This window comes from Rhipicephalus sanguineus, chromosome 4, assembly GCF_013339695.2.
Source record: "Rhipicephalus sanguineus isolate Rsan-2018 chromosome 4, BIME_Rsan_1.4, whole genome shotgun sequence".
Lineage (NCBI taxonomy): Eukaryota > Metazoa > Arthropoda > Arachnida > Ixodida > Ixodidae > Rhipicephalus > Rhipicephalus sanguineus.
The window spans coordinates 64,464,586-64,484,487 of NC_051179.1; positions in this window are offsets into that span (position 1 = coordinate 64,464,586).

The following is a 19,902-nucleotide window of genomic DNA, read 5'->3' on the forward strand; positions in this document are numbered from 1 at the left end:
GCCTCTTATTTTGTGCGCATATGCAAACTTATCAGTCGGGGTATACATATAGCGGGGAGGAGGAGCACCAATAGAAAAACTGAAGGACAGGGAGGTTAGCCATTTGTCAGACCGGCTGGCTGGCGTTTGCCAGTGCGATATATAACCATGGAGAAGGAGAGGGCAAATGCTGCTAAGCGGTGCAGAAAAGCGGAGAAGCTTGACAACCAGGAAAGCTAAGAATAATAAGCTGAAACTTAGCTAACTCTACGTATATACTGGCATAGCCGAGCTAAGCCACTGCAATTTTTTTTTTCAAGAATATTAGACGCTACCATATGCCGCGCTCAGCGCTCGCGCGATACTGTTAAAAATTGCGAAGGCGTACCCTATAGCCGATGCAGTTGATTAAAGAATTTATGCTATTCGTAAATCTGCGTCGAATTTTCCAGGTATGGCCACTTTGAAGAGAAGCCGGCTGTTGTCTTCTCGCGTTCGACCACGTCCACCCCGCCGAAATGAAGCGCATCGCTCCGCTCTTCCAGAACTCAGAACATTGAGCGGGGATTTATGGGGTAAATACTGTAACCCTCCCAATATATCCACTCAAGTCTTGTGCGAAAAACTTATTTCAGTATAGACTTCGTGGGAGGTTAGATTTCCATAACGTTTTCGAGACTTCGAAGGAAGAAGTGGCTTAGGACCTCTTGAAGAAGTCACAGCTGCTTGCTTACACAATACAGCAGATTAATTTTCATTCACGCAGAAAGGACCAAACACATCGCATCGAAAACAATTGAGACTGATATTTGCAAGCGTACTTTTCACTACAAGTGCTGACATCCTTACTAAGATAGCGAACAAAATTGCTGTTAACTATTCAAAAATATTTGCTTAGAGAAAATGTTCACTTTGAGCTGCCTTAAAATGTTCATGATACAGCATTGGTGCCATTCGTCCACAAACCAGGCTAACCTCTCCGGGCATTTCATTAAAGAATCTTATCTCTCTCTCTCCATTCGTCCAATTGGTCTTTGCTTTTTCTTTCTTCGCATTAGTTGTGCCCCAATAACACAACCGGTAATTAAGTACGATCTATTGAACTGGGAAGAAGCAAAAGACTTACGCGTTGGGAACGCTGATTGCGAAAGACGTCCTCGTCGACGTGCTCGCCGCGTTTATCAAATCCTTGGTGACCGCGTTGCTGTCGTCAGTGAACGTGTCCTTGCCGCGCACATAGAATGGGATGAAAGCGTAGTCGCAGGCGTCGAAGCTAATCCTCTTGTAGTTCTGCTTGTGGACGCCTACCGTGCAAAATAGCGGAGTCTTGCCCATGGCGTAAGCTGACGCACACATGCGAAGTAGATACGTACGTTTGATTTAGAGGCGAGAAAAATATGCCACTTAGCAACAGTGGAATGTTCACGTGTAAAAGACGCAATAGTTCACTGTTCTCTGCGATAAAGGCTATACGGTACAGAGGGTCGGCTTCCCTGGAGACACGGCAAATGAGGCCCGACAAGAGTATTAAACATATTTAGCAAAATCTATCAAGGCTATGCAGGTTAATGCAAGCAAAATGAATCTACCATGCGCATTAACATCAAACAATCGAAAGCGCCATTTCACAATGACGTGCCATGGCGGAAGCCATAAACGATCGCGAATGAAGTGTAAGGTGCTTCATAAATAATCTATGCTCGCAGTCCATGTTTAGTTTTGTAGCTTTAAATCGAATTCACGGGAAGTGACTAGACTTCGTTTAGGAAACCAAGCTGATTCAATTACCACGTGGCACAGTTTTAGCGCCAACAAACGAGTCATGTTTTATAATTTGTTACTTGTTGGAATACTAGCAGCTTGTAGTCATTGAACCCACCGAGAGCACTCTGTCCACGTGGGCGACGCGTAAGCTCGGGCTGCGTGCTAGAAGTGACATGACATACTGCGGCCACCAGCGGTGCAAGGGCGAAGGATGATGCCATCCTCAAACGTTTCGAGGTGTGCCGGTTTTATTACTCTGCGACAAGCACTGCCTGTTAGCAGCGCTCTTTATCCTGCCAGTGTTATGACAGCGACTAGCTGTGATCCTCGGGAAAATTGACTTTCCTACAAGCAAGTCCTACCACCCGTATTCCTTCGAGCAGATTATTTTTTTACCATCAGCTGCGAGGTTGAAGTTAGCTAACTCACTTAATGCTTTCTTGAGCCGGGCGTCCCTGTGGCTCATGGTGGTCATATACTCATCTTTTAAAGCAAATCGTTAACGAACCAGCGAACGGACGCCTACACAAGGAAAGATCTAGATGATTCCTCTACTTACGGCTTCATTCACTCAGAATCTGATATACTAGAAAAGGACCATGTATATAGTATCGCATAGCAAGGGGGTGGGAACGGGAAGTGAAGGTGAAGAGGAGTGATTTGAGGGTGATAAGGACGGAAGGGAGGAGGGTAGAGGGCAATACATAGCACAGACATGTATAGGATTGTATGGCAAGGGGTGGGAATGGGAAGTGAATGTGCGGAGGAAGGAAAGGAGGAGGGGTAGGCTGGCATATCATAGCCGTGTATAGTATAGTATAGCAAGGTGTGGAAAAGGAAAGTGGAGATGAGCAGTGACTTAAGTGTGAGGAGAAGGGAAGGAAGTACAGGGAAAGATGGAGGGGAGAGGGCACCACTGCATCACAAATGAAGGTTTCCTTTCCCGTCTTGGCCGCCGACCAGGCTGCACATTTGGAACGCCAGCGCTTGCTCGCCAGTGAACGCTAGCGTCGCCGAAGGGCAAGCGATTCCCTGCTCCGCACTACCTGCACCTTTGACGTTGAGTGGAACTACATTGAATTTTTTTCTTTCACATAGGGTGGTTTTATGAGCCCACACTCGGGCTGTTCGAAGAAGCTATAGAGCTACTGAAGATGGAGCGTAAGCAAGCTCTTAGCTGCGTCGAGGCCGATATTCATCTTTAACACTCGGCATCGGGATCCGTGTCGTGTAGTCAGCGTAAGCACATATTCGCCGGTCTCCTGCTCATTTCCAATCGCGTGTGGTGCAGAAAATAGGCATAACAATTGAAACTCTCATAGAAATCCTGTATAATAATCAATCTTACACGTACGAAAGACTTTTAATACGCTTATTCAAGCATTTTTTCTTGATGCCCTGGCTGTTTATGCCTAAAGCTATACCTGTATTTTTTTTTCTAGGGCATTCATTCTGCCCCGCCATGGTGGTCTAGTGGTTATGGCGCTCGACTGCTGACCCGAAGGTCGCGGGATCAAATCCCGGCTGCGGCGGCTGCATTTTCGATGGAGGCGAAAATGTCTGAGGCCCGTGCACTTAGATTTAGGTGCACGTTAAAGAACCCCAGGTGGTCGAAATTTCCGGAGCCCTCCACTACGGCGTCTCTCATAATCATAACGTGGTTTTGGGACGTTAAACCCCAGATATTATTATTATTAGGGCATTCATTCTAACCCGTTCCTCAAGATAGGCAAAGCCACATGAATGCACTCACCAGGTGTCTTAGGAGGAGGAGGGGTAGGTGTTGTCGTCCTACGAGGTGGCACAGTACGAGTCGTTTTAGGCGCAGGAGGTGGTGTGGTCACAGGAGGCGGTGTAGGGCTTAGGTCGCGGGAGGGAGGCGAAGGTGGTTGCGTAGGTGCAGGAGGGCTGTGGGGGGCGGGGGAGTCAGAGGAGGCGGGTAGAGGGGTAGGAGGGAAAGAGGGTGGCATAGGCGCAGGGGGCAGTGGGGGCGGGGAAGTCAGAGGGACGGTAGAGGTGGAGGAGGCGTAGGAGGAAAGGTGGTGGCATGCGCAGGGGGCAGTGTGCGTGGGGGAGTCGAGAAGCGTCATCGGAGGGGTGGTGGAACGAGTCGCCGGTGGAGGGTGAGTAACCGGTGGAGGTACGGGATGAGGAGGAGGTGGTGGAAACGTCGGTGGCCCTACACCTGTGGTACTCTCGCCAGTATCGTCGGAAGTAATCGCCTCTGTGATCATCGATGATCCGTGCGCCGTCGGTCCTGGCGTCGCTGTGTTGGAAACGCAGAAAATGGTGATCTTTAACAAAGCAAACACAGGATAGCAGATTGTGCTTCCTTCCCTTGAGAGGGCGATAACACAGAAAGAAGGCGAGCTGTTAACGGTAGCTGTCTCGGAAACACCAGCCACTTACACCGCGTAAAATATTTGATCGCAAGGGGCGACACTTACGCAACTCAAGAGACTAAGCACTGTTTCCAAGCCGTTGCTACCCGTGCTCAGTAGGTACGGGAGTGATTCCGAGGTAAGCGAAGCTGCAGCTTGGTCTTTCTAATGGACTTGTATGCACATTTAACCCTTAAATATTTCGCCTATCGCGTCTCTTAACAAGTCATGTGCTTTAATTAGCGTCAGCGCATTACTCGCTTCTACGACGGCAAAAAGGTTCGTGCACATGTTGTATTGCAAGTGCACAGACAGCACCGTTACAAGTGGGAGGATGCTAAATATTTAATGAGAGCGTAAAAACGTGTGGCCTTGCCGCGAAATATATCTCAAATTCTAAATTACTCCGCGCCCTGAAAGCTCAGATCGGCAAAGGTCTTTAAACGTGTTCCACAGTGGCCAGTTTTCTTAAGTTAGCTTTGCTTTCTGAAGCATAGTGAACGGTGAAGCATAAACCGTCTCGCGCAGCGAAGCTTACTCATTACGAAGCGAAGCATGTTGAGTATAGAAAGGGCATCATCACTGGGCATAGCATGTGTGCTTTCATTATATACGCGCGCCCACGCTCAGTCTGATCCCAGTGTAATATTCTTGAGAGGTCCAGCGCTCTCCGTATGCGACCGCAACGAGACTTCGTACGCGTTCCTTCAATACATGAGCACACGCGTCATATCCGGTCAGAGTTATAAACAACACAAGGCATTGTTTCGTCCAGCTTGTGCGCCCGCCTTATATGGAGATACTGCGTCTTGTACAACACTCTAAATGCGCGTGCGTTCGTAACGACCATCCGATAGTGTGCGCGCGGGCATGCTTTCGTTCTGCAAACAGGGCCGGAAATATTTCGAAAATGATCAATGCGTGATGACACATACGCGAATTCGCGCTTCAACTCCCGGTAGAGAAAGAAAATGTGAATATGTACGAAGGCCAATAGTTTTTCTGGTGACTGTTAAGCTGACCTTTCAGCATCGCGACTACAGGTGGTGCCACCTACCTCTCGCACCAAACTGACCTCCTCCAAGTGGTGCTACAGCCGACGAGAAGCACAGTTGATGAACAAAACAACGAGCAATTCATCGCAAACTCTCTTCTGTGACCTCGTGTGCCTTGCGGCTCTATTTGTGCATGTTAATTTGCAACTGCATAGTTTCCCACCTGCATGGTCCTTCGTGACCGCAGTATACTGTAAATAAAATTATAAAAAAATAAAACCTGACACGTGACGGAGGGTCCTTCGATATCACGATATTCGATATTCGATTCGGCCACAGCGTTTCCTTTAGAAAGTCATGGGCAGTGAGAACAATTATCAAGGACGGCAAAATAATTCCGAACGAACGCATTTGTTACTTTGTTTAGTATCGTCTATTCCAAAGGTGCACTCTTCGCTCACCTGTGAGAAAAATGAAAAGCACGTAGCAGAAAGTACCGAGCAAAACGACCAGGAAGCCAAATAGAAGCATCAGCACAGCTTGGACTGGCCTGCGTTTGTTAAAATTTAGTAACATTAGAACAGCAGACTGTTCAGAGTGCAATTCGGAAGAGTATGTGAACATCTCGCACTCATGATGAAAAAAAAAACGTTGGCCACACTGTTCAAGCTCCGTACATCGTAGCTTTCTGTGGATTGGTCACGTTTCGTAGCGTGCTCTGGACGACACATCGGAAACGCCTTGCGACTAGGTGCACCTTCGATGTAAACATGATCTTAAACGCTTGAATATCGTCCTTACTCTCGAAGAGGACAGGAACATCAAGAGAGACGTGGACCACAGAATCTTCAGTATTGTTAGCGCTCTGTATTCCGCATATGTGAGCCCTGTTCGAAACGACAATGAAAAGCATCGGAACAATGACTCAGGCAAGTATCATCCTGCTACTTGATGACAAGTTGTATCAGCGATACGTCTGTTGCCTTGTACGTATTGGAACAGATAATTATGCTACGTAGACAACTAGTATGCAGTGGTGATAAGTAAACATCGTTTCTGTTGAGATTTCGCCATGGTTTAGTTTTCCAACACTAAGGATGTTTTCATGGCCACACCTTTCTTTAAGCTTGTCTTCTACAGGTTGTGGGTTCGTCGCACTTAACGTCTATGCTTTTCGTTGGGAGGACTGCGGGGAATGGTACAGCGCGAAGGCTTCCTTCTTGGAGCCAGTATATCGTCTTCGAACGAAGTGGTATGCGGATACTACGCGCGTCATTATGAAGGTATTCTCAGTGTTTCTGTTCCAGTATCAAGGGCACGTATAACCAACTGTCGTTCCTGTTTACATCGCGTTGTGCCATTACTGCAAATGAGCCGCAGTCTCCGCGCCCCGCCTCTGTGCGAGACGACGCGCAACACGAGTGGTTTAATTTTGCGCGGCTCCCTCTTGCACGGTAATACATATAAGGGTTTCGTTAGACAAAGCGCCGTTGTCGTGCCATTTCGTAATTAAATGTACCGATATACGACCAAACTGTGCTCTTTTGTTCGGCACGAGCGAGTGACTGCTGTAATCTCTGGGAGTCATTCCTTCCAAACGTCAACTCCTCTTTGATTGTGGGCTAAAAACATTTCGGACACGTCGGCTGCTCACGTGGTTTATTACGAGCAGCAGGTAATACATGCTTGGTAGTAATGTACGAGTACGCATTGTCCTACCTCCTTCGCCATTGCCTTTGTTAGCTTTGGCCTATGTGGTAATAGTGTTTGATGTTTTTTTTTTATTACTCTGAGCAATGCATTGTGTGCCTGGGCTCTGTCAGGAACAGTACGCCTGCGCATTTTTGCATGCATTGAACGTCCTATTGTCTGAATAGAAAATCTATCTATCTATCTCACTTCTCTCTCAATCTATCAGATAGATAGATAGATAGATAGATAGATAGATAGATAGATAGATAGATAGATAGATAGATAGATAGATAGATAGATAGATAGATAGATAGATAGATAGATAGATAGATAGATAGATAGATAGATAGATAGATAGATAGATAGATAGATAGATAGATAGATAGATAGATAGATAGATAGATAGATAGATAGATAGATAGATAGATAGATAGATAGATAGATAGATAGATAGATAGATAGATAGTATCTATCTATCTGTCTGTCTGTCTGTCTGTCTGTCTGTCTGTCAAATCCTAATGTGGTAAACTCTAGAGCTGCTGCTTTCCTCGGATACAGGCGCAATATGGAGTTGTGATCAACACTCTGTCCTTCAGCATTTTTGTTAACTTTCACTTACCCTCCTGAGCCTCATTAATGCTACCGTGTATCACAGTTCTCATTTGACGTAACAATTCGTTAGTGTGGAATAAGTTTTAGGGAACGATTGTAGCGTCATTCCTGAGAAGCCAATATCCTTCACAATGGCTATATCTATCTCTATATAAGGTATCTCAGTATCAATGCCTTTGGACTGTCATACCAAGCCTGCCCTAAATTCAACATATCTAATACGTGTCAGGAAAGGCACCTAGAATGCTGGGCTATGTGCATCTAATCAGTGTCGTCATCCATACTGCGTCACTGACGCTTCTCGTCTCTCGCATTCGCGATGAGTCACCTTAATTAAAACAAAACTTTATTGAAGTTGTTCTCTTCAATACATGGTAGCCATGAAAGTACTTTCGAAGCAGGAGGTGTGGGAATAAACTGTTAAATGACTCGAGAATAAGTACGCTGCCAGCCATGGATTACCACTGGACGACACTGGACATTCTTGCCACTGGACGAGGACTGGACCAAGGCCTATGTTACTGGCATCTGTGTGCAGTTCAGTGTCGGCATCTTCATCGAAGTGTCCGAGTAAGGGCTGAGTCTGAAGGCGCTGCTGAAGTTCGGCGAAGGCGCTTGTTTGCTCAGGGCCCCACACAAAGGGAACATCATCTTTTGTCAGACGGGTCAGAGGTTCGGCTATGTTTGAAAAATTTTGCACAAAACGTCGGTAGTATGCGCAGAGGCCTTAAAATCGACGCACGTCACGTTTGTTGGCAGGTGGGGGGAATGCAGCGACAGCCAATGTCTTTTCTGGGTCCGGCCGAATACCATCGGGGCTAACAAGGTGGCCGAGGAACTTTAGTTTATCGTAACCAAAATGGCATTTCTCTGGTTTCAGTGATAGGCCTGCCGTACGAATTGCGACAAAGACAGATCGGAGCCGCTGCAAGTGCTGCTCAAACGTTTGTGAAAAGATAACGACGTCGTCTAAGTAAACAAGGCATGATTCCCACTTAAGACCTGACAGTACTGTATCCATCATTCTTTGGAATGTAGCGGGAGCAGAACACAGGCCGAATGGCAGCATTTTAAATTCGTACAGACCATCAGGAGTTATGAAGGCTGTCTTTTCGCGGTCGCGTTCATCGACTTCGATCTGCCAGTAGTCGTTTCGTAAATCCATGGAGGAGAAATATCGTGCATGTCGAAGGCGATCCAGTGAGTCGTCGATGCGTGGAAGAGGGTAAACGTCTTTCTTCGTCACTTTGTTGAGCTTCCGGTAATCGACGCAAAATCGAAGAGTGCCGTCCTTCTTCTTTACCAGTACGACGGGGGACGCCCATGGACTGGTCGAGGGTTGGATTACGTCGTCGTCGAGCATCTGCTTCACCTGAGAACGTATAACCTCTTGTTCCTTTTGTGACACTCGGTAGGCGTGCTGGCGTACTGGTCGTTCAGCAGGGTCCGTTATAATGCGGTGCTTCACGGTCGGGGTTTGCTTTATTTCGGATGTAGACGCGAAACAGTCACTAAACATGTGTAGCGTACAGCGGATTTGCTCCTTCTGCGCGCATGACAGCTTCGGATTGACATCGACTGTATTGGCCACCGAGGTGTCACCTTTGACGGCTGCGGAAATCGGAGCAATCGTTGAACATGCGTCATCGTCAATTGCTTCGAAGAGAGCGACGCCCGTCCGCTTGGCCAAATGTTGGTATTCGCCGCTGAAATTCGTAAGCAAGAGCTCAGTCATCCCACGTTGGATTTGGATTATGCCGCGGGCAACGCAGATTTGCCGAGCCAAGAGCACCGACAGGTTTGCTTCGGCGATACCGCTACTGCCATGATCTGTGTCGCTCTGTACAGTCACGAACATACTGTTTCGCGGCGGAAGTGTGACGGCGTCTTCGACAATGCGAAGCGCTGTCCTCTGCACATTGGTATCCTTTGGTTTCGGGACATGGCCGTCCGCAAACGTTATGAGTAAGTCTCGAAGATCAATAACAGCTCCGTGCTCGCGGAGACAATCCATGCCAAGGATAACTTTCCGGGAACATTCGCGCAACAAGATGAAAGAAGCGATGAATGTCGACTCACGGATTTGCAGCCTGGCGGTGCATCTCCCGATCGGTGTCAAGAGGTGACCTCCTGCTGTCCGGAGGTTTGGTCCATGCCCCCAAGGAGTCGTAACCTTCCTTAGTTCAGCAACGAGTTCAGCGCTGATAACAGAATAATCGGCGCCAGTCGACCAGAGCAGTTACTGGATGGTTGTCGACAAGAATGGAAGTGTCAGCAGAAACGCGTTTGTCGTCAATGGGGGGTGTCGGCGAGAAGGTATCTTCGGATGTCGGCGGACGAGTCGGGGGAGGATGCTTTAACGATCGTGCAGCAGCGGTCCCACCCCCGGAGGCCGCTGCGCCTAGTTTCCCCGGCGTGGGCTAGGGGACTAGGCGATCGTCCCGCAGCAACGTCGGCGAAGGTGGAGTGTTGACCCGGGGATGTAGAACGTCGAGGAGACGGAGAGCGGGATTGGCGTCGCTGAAGACCTGACGACTGATGGCTTGCCAAGTACTCGGCAATAGCGCGGGGCCGTTCACCATCACGGGGTCGACGAGCATCTGGCCGAAAGCCAGGGAGGCCCATGTGTCGGTACGAACACTCACGGTACAAGTGTCCTGGCTCACCACAATGGTAGCAAAGGGGCCGATTGTCGGGGGCGCGCCACACACTAGATTTCCGCACATTAAGTCGCGGGTTCTGGTCATGCGGCGGGCCTGAGAAGTACTGCGGCGTCTGCAAGGTAGAAGGTCGGGGGGAATAGCTGATAGCCGGCGCAGGAGTGCGCAAAGCTTCCGCGTACGTTAGGAGAGGAGCTTCGGCTGGAGGCGCCACCAACGGTTGTACGAGCTGCCGTACCTCTTCGCGGTCTACGTCCGTTAGAGCAGCCATTTGGGGCTGGTGAGACACTGTGCGAAACTTTTGCAGCTCCTGGCGTACGATGCTGCGCACTAGCTCCGCGAGGTCCCTGATGGTCGCGACGTCCAGTATTGCCAAAGCCGAAGACAGACATGAAAGGTTGTTCGGCCGCTCATACTGAGAAGACCGCTGTCTTAGCATTCGCTCCATCGTTGTGGCTTCACGGAGGAATTCCGCCACAGTAGCTGGTGGGTTGCGCACAAGTCCTGCAAACAGCTGCTCTTTTACGCCCCGCATCAGGAAGCGTACCTTCTTGTCTTCCGCCATTGCGGGATCAGCTCGCCGGAACAGCCGAGACATCTCCTCAACGAACATGGCAACGCTTTCGTTTGGTCTTTGATTCCTGGAATTGAGGAGACGTTCTGCTTGCTCTTTCCGGTCGGGACTTCCATACGTGTTCCGCAGCTGAGTACAAAACTCCGGCCAGGTTGTCAAAGCAGCTTCATGGTTCTCAAACCAAATGCGCGCCGAATCCTCCAGATAAAAGTAAACATACCGGAGCTACCGATGCTCGTCCCATTCGTTGGCGACGGCGACTCGATCGTATTGGTCCAGCCAGTCTTCAACGTCTTCGTATGCGTCCCCATGGAAGGTTTTTGGGGTTCGCAGGGCGTTGAAAGGCCATGGGGCAGACGGGGCCGTGGTCTGTTCCGTCTGGCTTGCCGTTGTCGCGCTTGCCATGTTTCTAGAGCGTTCTGGAAGAGGGCCGAATTGGGGTGGTAGGCCTAATTGCCGCCGACTACGCCGAAGGTCAGCTGGTTCTTCCAAGGCGTCGCTGTTGGTGTCGGGAACTTCCTGGTGGTCGCAGTGCATAGACTGCTACCCAGCACCTCCACCAGTAATGTCACGTGATGCTGTAACGGGAACCTGTAACTAGCAGTACAGCAGAACGTCAGGCTGGTCCGATCACTGGCACAACGACCTCATCGTCTTTTTCACGAGCTCGTCCTCATCATCTTTTCGACAGCGGCACATAAAAGCCTGCCTAGAACAGTGCTAGGCGATCTTTACTCGTGGCATTATGCTCAAATAAAGTATTAATCAATATAGTCGCAAAGCATTGGGACTCGACAGAGCAAACGGCTTACCGTGAAGAGGATATGTACTCATAGGCGTGCGCACAGGGGGGGGGGGGCAAGGGGGGGCGCAAAATCTGCCCCGTACATTGACCCTTCTAGCCACCTAAGAGGGGGGAGGGGACTCAAAATCTGCCCCATAGATTGACTTAGTAGGGTGGGGGGCGCTGCGATGAGCCTTTGCCCCCCCTGATGGGCAACCCTGCGCACGCCTATGTATGTACTTATTTTCGAGTCACTGATTAGTTGACTTCATACTTTCTACTTTGATAGTACTTTCAGTCTGTTCACGCATGTCACTGTGTTTTATATGTCCCAGGTTTTCTTAGCACTTAGAAGTTTTAAATCAACGAAGTACCTATACCCAACTGCGCGTGCCACACGTTGCTTTTAGTGTGCAAAAAGTGCTGGAGTGCAATCTAAAGAAAAATGGAGTATTTGGGGAGTATTTTTGCCATGCAACTATAATTTCGTCTCACGTGCTTTCCTTGCGTTATCACCGCGGGCCCGGTACACCCGGTCCCGAACGGTGTGCGCGCCATCACCGTGACATAACATTCTTGATGAGAAAGCGGCGAGAGCCGAGTTTTTCTAGAACAGAAACGCGAGAAAGCCAGATTGGTCCTTGGCAAAAATGCTCCTCACATACTCGATTTTTACAGCGAGGTTCTATACACTGCCGCTAAATAAAAAAAAAAGCATTTTTTTTATTTAGCGGCCGTGCTGTACACCTCTACCCCAGAACGGTTTCGTCTTCGTGGGCTAAAAACGAAACGCCAGGCCCCCAAACCACCAACAGACGATGGCGTTCGCGTGCTCCTCAGCTAGTAGAGGCGCGCGTTCCTCGCTTTTTCACCTCGGACGCTAAAGAAGGGCATTCGGATAGGTGGACAGACCAGCCGACGAACGCGTTCGCTGTAGACTCGTGCACAACTGCAGCGCCACAACTAAATTTCGACCTCTGGGTGGTTGAGGGGCCCTTAACGGCCTTAGATGCCTCATCAAAGGCGAAAAGTGACCACCCTCGGCGTCGGCAACGCCAGCACGAGGGATGCAAGACAAAATCCAAGATTGCGTCACCGTAGCACGTCATAATGACGTCACATGTCGCCAAAATGTATGGCGACATCATGACGTCAGTATGACGTCATGATGTCGCCACACATCATCAGGCATACAGCATATAGCTCAGTATTCGTTTCAATAAAGGAAACCACAGAACAACCATCAAAATCGCATGATGGGTGATAAAGCGCCTGTGAACAATGAGAACACACTCCCACGCGTTCTCGGTGAAGATTAGGTTGCAGCTGCTTTGCACTTCACACGAGGGCTTCGAATGACGTCAAACGGCCCTTCCTTCTTCCCGCGTGTGTTTCCATATATAAAAGAGATACTGGTCTAGCAACTCGTTCCGTTTATTCCAAGACTGTCGTGGGTAGACCACGGTAATTAATGACACCAGAAGAACAGCGTGAATACAATGCTCGACGAAACGAACAAATTCGTCTTGCATAAAATGCTCCCGGAACCAACCACGGTTTACCACAGCGACCGCAAAGCTATTATAACTACAATTACTCTAAAGTAATAATGAAACATACCCCTCCCCCTCCCCCACCCCTCTATCAGCTTGTGTGGTGTTTTATACAGCTTCGCTGGACATTCAGGTTTGCAGGGCGGGATGGCGACCAATTTTTTCTTAAAGTGCTAGCTACGAGGTAGCTAATGCAATGCTATGCTTACCAGGGAGTAACGGCTTGGTACCCTGTTTGTGGCCTGAAAAATTAAGTCATATATGAGTCTCACTACACAGCAATAAAAGGCTATGCGTAATACGCATATTTATGAACAAGAACTTTATCGTTGTAATTGTGAGAAACTGAAGGAAATAGAAGCATGAAGAAGCACTTTATATTATTCAACCAAAATTTATCTATTTACTCGCCTTCACTATTTCTCTTTGTACTACTTTACAACAGATGATTTTTAGCCGTCACTATGAAAGATTTCATTAAAACCATCGTGGACCAACAAACCAATGTGCAACCGCAACAAGGCCCTGATTTTCGCTGTCAATTTCGTTATTTTGTACACAGATGCTTTAGATGGCTCAGAAGAGCACAAGACATGCTCAAAATGCACAATCGTTAGCACAGAACACGTTACATGAGAGTGCGACCTCCGATTCCGGAAATTGTTGGCTATAGAAACCTCTCGTGCCTAGGATAATAAAGAGCTGAGTTCATGTTTTGTAACGCCCCCTTCGTTTCCCATTATTCTGACCTCTCTTTAATATGTTAGCTTCGACCAACCGCGTCACCATCATCACTAATTCCTAATGTAGTTTCCCATGACAACCTTTGTTATTACAAATATAAATAATGTGCAATACTTACATTTGGCCTACAACGAAGCGAAAAGCAGGCGGGAAATGCAGACTCCGTTAAACAAGTTCACGTTGCAAACTGTACGTTCGTAATTTAAATACGCAACACGCCACCGAAAATGTCATCGAACGGCATTTGAAGCGCTGGGCGTTTCATAGGTTCGTGGCAACTACGTATTCATCAATGTGCCACTGTCGCGCCTCAATATCTCCACCTCTTCTACATCATGCCCTCACTCTTCATCCCCATCCTCGGCCTCCATGTATTTCTGGGCGTCTCCCTCGCCCTGTTATGTGCACCAGGGCTAGAGCGTGCAATCCCGCTAAAAATGGACCTCCGAGCTTTTATATACCTCGCAATGAATATAGCGTCAATCCTACTTTTACACTCTTTCAATTTCACCGCACCCTGCAAGCGATTTTTCGCGTGCTCTTGGCCGTGCACAGCAACTCCGCTCAACAATACACCGCTTTAACAGACACGCTATACACCGCCATCTACCTGCTTCTGACGGCAAGGACTTTCCGTCCTTTAGACATAAGCAAACAATCCTCCCGAATGTGTTGAAGTCCCGGAGCGTCGTGCGAGTACACTTAATGCAACGCACCAAGTGCTGAAGATTACATTGTGAATTATTAGAGCCAGGTCTTCAAAACCAACATCCACATTCTCCTTTACACTCTACATCTGTTTAGCTTTGTCGGGCCGGTATAGCAGTCAGAACCTCAAGCATAACATCGCGGGCTGCTAAAACTGTTATTACTCCTTTTCTCGTTGCCAGCAACTTGCAATATATAAGAAGCACGTACGCTAAGTCGACACTTGAACGCCTGTCTATGCTTTTATTGCGATATCAAATATATGGACAGTCTCCACTTGTTGTGTTGTGCCGTCGCCGTCATGTCCTGTATGTAAAAATGTTTCTGAAGCGCGCGACCGCGGATTCGAAGGTGCGACCCCTCGCTCCGCAGTGTGCCGCGTTAGACAACTCCTCCACGCAGCATACCTCTTCCAGCATACGAACGGCGAGCTACTTATACACACGATTTACCGCTGGCGGTACGCAGAGCTCGGAGATGCTTCAGCGTGCTCACCATCACCCGCGAGATGGCGCGAAGGGTGCACTTTAAAGGACGCCGCCGCGCTCGTGTTTCGCAGAAGTTTGGATGAGCGCGTTTGACCTGTACTTTCCCATGCTCGCGCGCTTAACTCGCGAAGGGGGAGGTTTGTACGTCTTGTGCTCTCACCGCAAAGTTTGCGTAAGGTCACTTCGCTTGCTAACGCGACCGCGTTTGCGAAAGGGGTGAGCTGCTAGCTAGAAGAGCCAAAGTAAGGGCCAATTGGTTGTGCGTAGTCGACACTTGCAGCGCGCTGCTCAAACACAAAACAGTAGTAACTGTGACAATTGTTAGTTCGCGCTCGTCCTGTGTGTACCAATGTGTTCTTTTCGTGCATCCTTCTTCGTGTTTGAGCAGCGCGCTGCAAGTGTAGAGCTGTGACAGTTGCTAGTTCGCGCTATTCCTGTGTGTGTCCTTTTCGTGCTTCATTTGTGCTTGAACAGCGCGCTGCAAGTATCTAGCTGCTTGCCGTTCTTCGTGTGACATTCCAATTTGATGATATCGCATTCATTGCTTCGCCCTTGCGTCGAAACTGTGACGTTTTTTTTCTTTCTTGTTAATTTACAGTCATTTTGCTTCTATTCTTTTGTTGCGTAGAGGCTTTCGCTCGCACAAATTTGCCTTTTTAATTTTAACTGCTGCTTCTCTCACGGGAGGTGTCGATGGCGCAGCCTGTGACTCTCACCAAAGGGTTCCTCCCGGGGCCCCTTCCTGTGGAGCGGCGAGCTGCTACCTGAAAGAAAATGATATTTGCATTAGGCTTTTTACTGACGCACTCAAGGACTAACGCTGAGCACAAAACTCTGCCTCGTAAGTACCACGGGGGTGTGCAAGCTCGGTGGTTCGAACCTTGTTGTTGTCATCCCGCATTCCGTCTGGACGAAACACGATATTGCTCGCTTACTGTGGTGTAGGTTCTTTGAGAAGTACTTCAATGTCGAAATTAAGGAGACCCCTGCTCTGCTCCGTGGTGCTTCATAAACCATCTGTAGCATCTGTGTAGCGTCAACTGTGTAGCGTCATTTAAGAACATGCATTAAAGTTATCTGGTACTCACTTAAAACTCTCAGGAATTTCGTATGGTATAGTTTCCGCATTCACTGCTTGCAAAAAGTGAAACACAAGAAATACACGAAGGTAGACGCAAAAAAAAATCCTGAGACAAGCCCACTACTTCATTGATTCCAACCCGTTTCCAACAGCTGGTTTGACCTAGTTCACGCGGCTATTCTACATTACACGTTGCATGCTGGGGGAACCGCCTCTGAAAGTTGGTGTACCAAAGTAAAACTTTTTGCAGCATCTGTTGCGGGCTGCACAAAAGCATGGAGCATGAACAGCAGGCGCCAGGTGGATACCGGCTATGTTGCGCTTCGTATAGGCGCGCAATATATGTTCTGTAGTACCTGTTTAAACCTTAGTTTTCGGTACGGTCACAGAAGCTTGATGCCAGAAGACAGCTCACTGATATACCGACTATGGACGTCGACACATGCTACAGGTGGTCACGCTCCTAACACGAAAAAATTTCAACTTATTGTTTGGTGTCATTGCTAGATGCCAGAAGTAAGACCTTCATAAAGACAGCGAGCCAATCACCTTTTCAATATTTTATGTACTAAAATCTAGCTTTCTTTGAATGAATACAAAGATCAAGAGGTTGTCATGTTGACGTCACATAATGGACTTGCAAGACTTTTTCGCGATATCCCGATCGCACTTTATAACTCCTTTTAGCCATCTGTGATTGGTATAACGTCTTGCACGTGAAAATCAGCTTTAATTATTCCGAATGTAGCTGTTGTAATGGTGATTTATTAATCAGGTGTATAAGGAATAAATTGTTTATTTCTGTCGAAGACCTTTGACCAAATAGCCAAACTATTCATACAGTCAGTGGCTACAGTGAAACAATACAAATGGCACGAGAATGGCATTAATTGATGTACAACGCTGTATACGAGCATATGAACTGGTAGACATATAAACGTGATAATAGCCCAGCTAAAATATTCTCGCTGTTCAAAATATGAACGAATATTTCAGCATTCGTGCGATATAACTTACTTTTTCGCACCCACTATCAAAATCATTTTGCCATGACAAGAGCTCTGCGAACTTATGGCGTTCGAATCCCTCATGCTGCTCAGTCATATTTCAGGCGGAGCCTGGTTAAGATAGGTTACCTTCATACATGCATGTATATGACTTGATATTTTGAGTGAACACGCTAATGACTTCACAGTTGATTCTAAGGATCGAAATATGATATAGTGTACAGGAGTCAGGCATTGGGAAGACATACAGCTTGGCTGGATACGCAGAAATACGTCTAGAGAATCTATACGCGTATACAGCCTTAATACGCCTGGCTCAAAAATAAAAGTGTGGTATTACGCTTACGCGATCGTCTCGAAGAATCGCCATATCTGCTCTGCGAACTTGTTGCCGTCGTAGGCAGCTGGCCCGTGAGAGACGTGAGAGTTGTGGAGGACGCCGCCGTCGTCGTCGACTCCAATGCTGAAATCAAATCAGACAACGGCAAAATCCAGTCGTTACTACGAAGCTGCCAACTAATATGTAGCGCTTCTGTTTGTGTAATGCTCGATTCTTCCATCCACAAGGCTGTTTCTGGTCTCTATTTACTTATAACCTACGACAACCTAAGAAGGCCATGCACCAAGTCTTTTGCCTCCGGTGTCCTTGTTCTTAGACGTCTCAGGTATTATATACTCGCTTCCAAATCAATCATGCGGAATCCCACAAAGTGCCGGTAGGGCAAAGAAAAGAAAATTGTCAACCACCCATATATTGCATGAAGCCACAAGGAAATGCATATGGCTTTCTGAGAAAGAAAGCTTCTTAGTTGCCGAAAAATTAATCCTGGTGCGGGGATTTAACCCGGGATTAACGCCTGAAATTTCCAAGGTGGTTGCTCTGCTATGAAGATTCATTGCGACATCGTGCTACGAACGGGTGGTTGTCATTTTTCCTTTCCTAAGAAAGTCAGTAATAGCTGACTTTCTTATAGTGATTTGTTGTGCGGGCTGTGCATTTGTTCCCCATTATTTTTGCCTCTGTTTCATGTGTCATCGCGACTCTTCTGCGCGCACGTTCTGTCTTACTTTCTTCTTGCCTACTCTTTAAACGCTTGTTTATGCTATTCCACAGTGGTCTCTCCGATGGTTTCTGTATACTTCCCGAATTTCCTGTCGTAAGGCTTCGCCGATTCCGTCAAGTATGACCTAAGTTATCAGAGGTTGTCGCATGAGCCATGAGCTTTTGAGGGCGCTGGAAGCCACACGAAAAGAAGGGGTCCAAGCTATCAGCGTAACCTGATCCATTTTTTTTCGTCTTTATGGCATTTTATTGGCTTACGAAAGCTCGTTTTGTCTTAGAAGAGTGACAGTTATACGTCCAATGCCTATTGAACATTATATTTATATTTAGCGTCCATTCATAGAACCGTATTAGAGATTTTTAGCTTGCCCGTATGCTTTTCACATTACCGTCTTGCTGTAATACCGAATGAAATCTACGCGAGCGCGTACCTCCACAAAACGTAGACTTGCTTTCCCGGCGCGTAAACTGCTCGCCGGATACGTTTGACGTTTACGGCCATATCTCCTGAATTCACTTTCGCTCGCGGCTACTCTGATATCCGCTTTACGAAGACTCAAGCAGGCCGAGTCAAAATAAGCCGGAGTGCGAGTCCCCATGACCGTTCCCTATATTTGCGAACACGACGTCACTGCGAGTGCCCCACCCATAAGGCCCGCATTCGAAGGACGTGCTGGTTGGCAAAAAAGCTCCGCCGGCGGGACCTTTCTGCATAGCAGAGTGGCGTGTGTCTGCATTTCTTCGATTGAAGATTCTGCAAACTGCTATTTTCTGAACTCACAGCTTTTAAGAGGAAGAGTCACTGCCTATATTGTACGATTCTGTTAGATCAACGTATGCTGATTTGCTCGTCGTGGATGGGAGTCATAGAAGTATCTTATGCTCTTCGAAAGCGAAAGTTGCACATTTTCGCGATGACTGATGTTCGGAGAAATATTTGCGTGACATGGATGTAAACGTATTCGATTTCCGTCGCAAAATGTGCACTGCAGTTTCAAACGACGTACAGCATTGGCGGCAACATATGGTTTTGAGTTATTTGTGCGAGGTCACGGATTCTCATTCACGGCTGAAAATGCTGACCTGAGATGAATTTTAAAAAAAAGCAGAAGAAAAAGAAGAAGCAAACACTCGTTGCCCTGCGTTGGGCTGAGGTTAACGAGTCCCCATGAAAATTAAAGCGACGTTCTCCTCTATGGCGTTCCTCATAGCCGAGTGAGCAGTTTTGCGATGTTATACACGGTAATTTAATGACATACGCAATCTCTCGCACGGTTACTTCGCTGCATCTTATGCCTACAACGTGTTTACACATTTACTTCGCTGCTTTATTCTTGATACACAAGCTTGGAATTTGCATTGTCACTTCATAAAAATCGAGCCGTAGAAGAAAGCTAAGCTGACAGGAATATGACAAGAAAGAACCTTCACTGTTTCCGTTATAAGGCGTATCAGATCTCCGATAAAAGGCGATGCATTTAATGGATTGGTGTATTCGCCGTCGCATAGCGTACAAGCAGCTTCGGCAAAGCTAAAACAGTGCTGGGGGCTCATGCGTAGTCGTACCTTTCAGCCCTGAGATTACGCTTTTTTTTTTGCACACAGGCAAAACACTGATATGTAGGCACTCGCAGATCATCGCGTCAAATTCATTTTTAACTTCACTAAGATGTCTATTCCGTCGACAACCGGTCACTGCAACTGGCCCTGTTCAACACAACGAGCTCCAATGTTTTCGCAAACAAGACGCATCGTTATTCACACACCACACACAATATTGTCATCTTCACCCTCCGCAAAGATGAACCAATATTGTC